The 4749-nt window shown below is 40.1% G+C and overlaps 1 protein-coding gene across 5 annotated transcripts in view; it reads left to right on the top strand.

Annotated features, from left to right (window-relative positions):
* The window catches only part of LOC116686439 (palmitoyltransferase ZDHHC3), a 146818-nt gene that overhangs the window by 65701 nt on the left and 76368 nt on the right, over window positions 1-4749 (top strand). The window lies entirely within an intron of this gene.

Genomic DNA, 4749 nt, shown 5'->3' with positions numbered 1-4749 from the left:
TATAACTTTTCACACTTTCTGTAAAGGACCTAACACAAACGTGATCAATTTGGTCATGCTCTGATTTGGAATTGAATGTGCAGTGCCAATGCCATGCATTGATATTATGGAATTAAAGCTTTTAAGGATATTTAAGTCATATCACATTTGCTTAACCCACTGCTATTACTGACACAACTGTTATGTCAAAGTTTCTAAGTTTTGATTGTTCCAGCCCACTTTAACCGTGGTGATTGATTAATGACTCTCAGTTCAGTCATACCCAGCTGGCCCTTATGACAGCAAATATGCCACATGATACAGAGACAGACTAGCGCGTAGTGTGTGTGCTTTGCCTGCATCAACATAATTTGGTTTTAAGTAGTAACCTTACATAATTGAGGTTGCAGTATGTTTTTCAAATAAGTGTAATTATCAGGGTAAGTCCGCTGCGGACAATATGCTTGACTGTGTGCCACTTGTAGTTTTTCTTTTCTTTCAAACTTTATTGTGCGTTTCTCTTAGTTATTCCTTAGTGTTACTATATACTGAATGTGTTGCTATCAGGGGGCTGACCTAGCTATAATAAGTCTTTGTGAAGATAGTACACAGCCTCCATGTTTATTCCGTATGTCAACCTGCTGTATGTAACTTCTTTCTACAGTTATGTTGTCTTGAAGGGTGATGCAGTAACTTTTCTTTGTTTTTCTTCAACACTTAACTTGCTGTCTCTCCCACAGTGTTGCAAACGCTGCATACGCAAGATGGACCACCACTGCCCCTGGGTCAATAACTGTTGGGGAGAACCACCAAAAGTATTTTGTGCTTTTCACAGTAAGTTCATGCGGAATGAGTCTGCTATTAAATGGGCTGACCAAACTCTTTTGTTATAATCTGGATAGGTTGCCAAAGACCAAGTTTTGCCTGGACAATAAGACGTTGCCCTTAGATTCTTGCTTATTTGAAATGGAAACAGTTTTTACATTTTTTTTGTATTTGTGTAACACTGTGCAACATTGTACTGCATTAAAACAAATGAATAGATGTTTAATACAGTACAAAGCAGATGAGAGGAATTCTTTGTAAATACTAGGAGTGTGATAAGATACCCAGCTGACGAGACGATACACGTGCTTAGGTTCACAAGAATGAAATTTTAACAACAATTTTAAAGATCAATTACGAATATGACTGGAAAATTGTCTTTTCATTCAATCAAGTCACTACAATGAATCATGAGCATTGTGAAAGTTTTTTTCCACAAACTCAAATGACTGTATACTAACCTCTTCAGACATGATGACTGCAGCATGAGTTTCTAACGTCTAATTAAAGTTGTGTGACTTTCTAGCTTAGTTTCATAAAATAATAAAAATAACAAAATAAACGTTCAACTTTTTTTAGTCTTTTTTAAATGCAAACCATAATCAAAGTAGTACTCGCTCATAATCAAGTGGATAGACAGATACTGGGAACGTGGGCTACTATTGTGCTTTAGTCTAGTAGCCAGCCCATAGAGCCCCATTGTGAACCCAGAAATGTTGAGTACACCAAAGTTTAGTGCATAAATTAGGAAGTTGGGTCCCCAGTATACAGAAAATGACGGCTGCTAATTTTCCTATGTTGAGCAATTGCATAATTAGCATTATTAGCAATTAGCATAATCGTCCAGATTGAAAATAGATTTTGAACTTACAATGATTTTCTACTATTAGAGTGGTTAAGATGTTGAAATGTAATCAATTCTTGCACTTTCAGACTTCAAAAGTGATTCATAACAAAATTGGATACATTTAGACCATTTCTTATTAATTTAGGACAAACCTTTGGTTATTTTCATGGTTAACACAATCGTACATTTCAGTATCCCTGGGACTCTTGCTCTTTGATGTGAATGTTGATAACCTAAATTGTTTACATTTTTTGAGGTCCGGTCATGTTTTCACGCAAATAAGGTGTGGCAGCTAGCTGTTGTAAAGGAAGGGGGCATAGTCTAGTTTACTAGAGTACTTTTTTAGTACTTGAAACATTTAAAAATGTATGGAAAACTTAATCATAAAGGGAGTAGTTTCACCAACTAACACGTCTTCCTTAAAGCAGAACGCCGGCGTTATTAGCTCATAGCCATATCGAACAAGCTAATCACAAACAACCGAAACGTTAAGGACGGATCATTTTTGGTACAACATAACTTAAGGTTGTGTTCGGCAATAAAGTCTGTCTGTACACGATCCGTCCTGCGCATTTGTAATATGTTTGCGCATGTGCATATGATATCAGGTTTAACGCAAATTAATGACTTTTATGACACTGCACGATCTGTTCCCATAGACATTTAACGAAAGTCTGTTCACCTCCACTGGAAAGCTAACGTTAGTTTAGTTAACCGCTAATTCGGCTAACCGCAGCTTCATCTCAATGATGAAGGTGTGTCTAAAATGAAAACTATAAGTGTCTTTGGACCATTGCTCGACTCACCTCCTGCATATCCTGATACAGTGCTCCGTACAATTACATACCAAGACACATCACTCAAGCAGCTTGGCATGAGCTACAGTCATATACCATTTGACATGCAGCTTTACAAGATTGCTTGCCAGATAAAATGGGGTGACCCACAGCAATGGACATCAGTGGTCCTCAGACCTGGAATGATGCACTCCCTGATGTCATTCATTGGCTCAATTGGGGAGCTGATGAATTCAACAGGCCTTGAGGATCTGGTAAGAGCATCATTTGGCGGACTGGCATCTATTTTCAATGGAAAGGCTTGGCCTAAGGCCATGCGAGCCTTCCGTATGTTATGTATGCTCTTCTCTCATGAATTCTTACAGAAAGGAGAAAAGAGTCATCAGCAGATATATAGAATCTTTGTCGTCTTTGACAAATATTTGCAGGTGTCTGCCAAGGACCATGAGAGACATGGAAGAGCAGGAGAGAGCTCCACAGAGTACCAGCTCTCATTGACTACACCTCTACCTAGTCGAGACAAAGTCTTGAAAAACAAGCACAACAAACAAAGGCTGAGCAAACTCCTGTGTACTTTCAATGTAGGAAGTAATATCATGATGGTCAGTAAAGCTGACAGCATTGCCACTCATGATGAGGCAGATATATCACTTATAACTTACATGTTGTCAGACATGGGGCTTCAACTGTTCACATTCTCAGTGATGACACAGATGTCTTTGTGCTTATGGTTTATTGGTGTTGGAAGGCTGGTATCACAACTAACCTACAGATGGAAAAAAGGAATGGCCCTGTTCTCAGCATAAATGCAACTGCAGAGAACCTGGGTGACCAATGTTGTTCCATTCTGGCCATACATGCTCTTTCGGGATGTGATACAACCTAATATCCTGTTGCGAAGGGGTAGGTGTCTGCACTCAAGGCCATGAGAGTCGTACCTAGTAAGCTTCTCCACTGTTTTGGAGAGGCAGAAGCCATAAATTTACAGATCCCAAAAGCAACGAGGGCTTTCTTTCTGGCTCTGTACAATCAGAGGAACTCTGTAACCTTGGTACCCGGTATGAAATTTACCGAAAGTGCAAAGGCCCCCCTACTGAAGACACTCTCCTTCAGACGCAATACGTGCCTTCATGGAAGAGACGTGCCCCCCTACAGGTACGCTATAGAACAGCAGACACCGCTGTGGATAACACCTTATTTGGATGGGACAAGAAGATGGGCCTAAAGGAAGGAGAGGAACTGATTATGCCCACCCAGGATTCAAGTCCAGTTGCTCCTCCTGCTCTGTTAGATGTTGTCAGCTGTGGTTGCAAAGCCGGGTTGAAACCTTGCACACCAGCTCAGTACAGGTCTGGCCTGTACCAGTTATTGTTCCTGCAAAGGCAAAGATGGTATATGCTGCAACATACTTACACAACACCAAGAACACAAAAAGAGGGATTAAGGGTCTGGAGAAGATGACAGAACAGACGAGGATAGTGAAGATGGTGAGGCTGCCTTTTGTTAATTGATTGTGAGGCATAGCAGTTTGCCTGAAGGTGGTAGCCAGTGTGTGCTTTGTGTAGTGCGGCGGTGAGGCCCTCTTGGTTAGCCTTGCGTCTGGTGGGCTGACCCGGTTTGCCCAGACTCAGTTTTAATTCTTGCATTGGCGGAGTTTTAACTGGTCCTTGTGGATCTTGCGACTTGCGGACCAACATGGCAGCCAGTAGGGCGTTGCCCTAGCGACTTGTGGGGCCTGTCTTATATGGCATGTATAAGTGTAATTTGTACTAGTTTTTGATCACACATGGTGATGGGCTTAGGTGATGTCATCTGATTGGGTGTCTTAAAGAGCTACCCCATTAATGTATTGAACAGTTGCAGGATCCAAGTTATGTCAAATACCTTCATTGCTTTTTCCTCCAGAAATACATAACAATCAGCCAAACAAAGATTCATAATTTATCCAAAAAGCAATGGATATTCAAAAGTATCAGGAGGGGATTCAGCTTCACTGCACCCTAAAAACAATACATCAACATTCACAAGAGCACTCATGATTCTGAAATTTAAGATTGTGTTTACCAAAAAAAAAAAGCTATAATTATGCCTGAAAGTAATCAGAATTTGCCTAAATAATTTACAATCTGTACTAAGATTAGCTCTTTAAAATCTGACAATACCAGAAATGAAATCAGCATCCTATAAAACCTCTAAAACCAATCACATATTGTAGAAATTGGCCATACAGTGCAAAATATGTGGTCAACATATGCAAATTAGCATCCAGCAGTTTATGTATACTGGGGACCCATACTTCAC

This window comes from Etheostoma spectabile, unplaced genomic scaffold (assembly GCF_008692095.1).
Source record: "Etheostoma spectabile isolate EspeVRDwgs_2016 unplaced genomic scaffold, UIUC_Espe_1.0 scaffold376, whole genome shotgun sequence".
NCBI classification, from domain to species: domain Eukaryota; kingdom Metazoa; phylum Chordata; class Actinopteri; order Perciformes; family Percidae; genus Etheostoma; species Etheostoma spectabile.
Note: the sequence above shows the minus strand (reverse complement) of the source record. Positions and strands in the feature narration are given on the sequence as shown.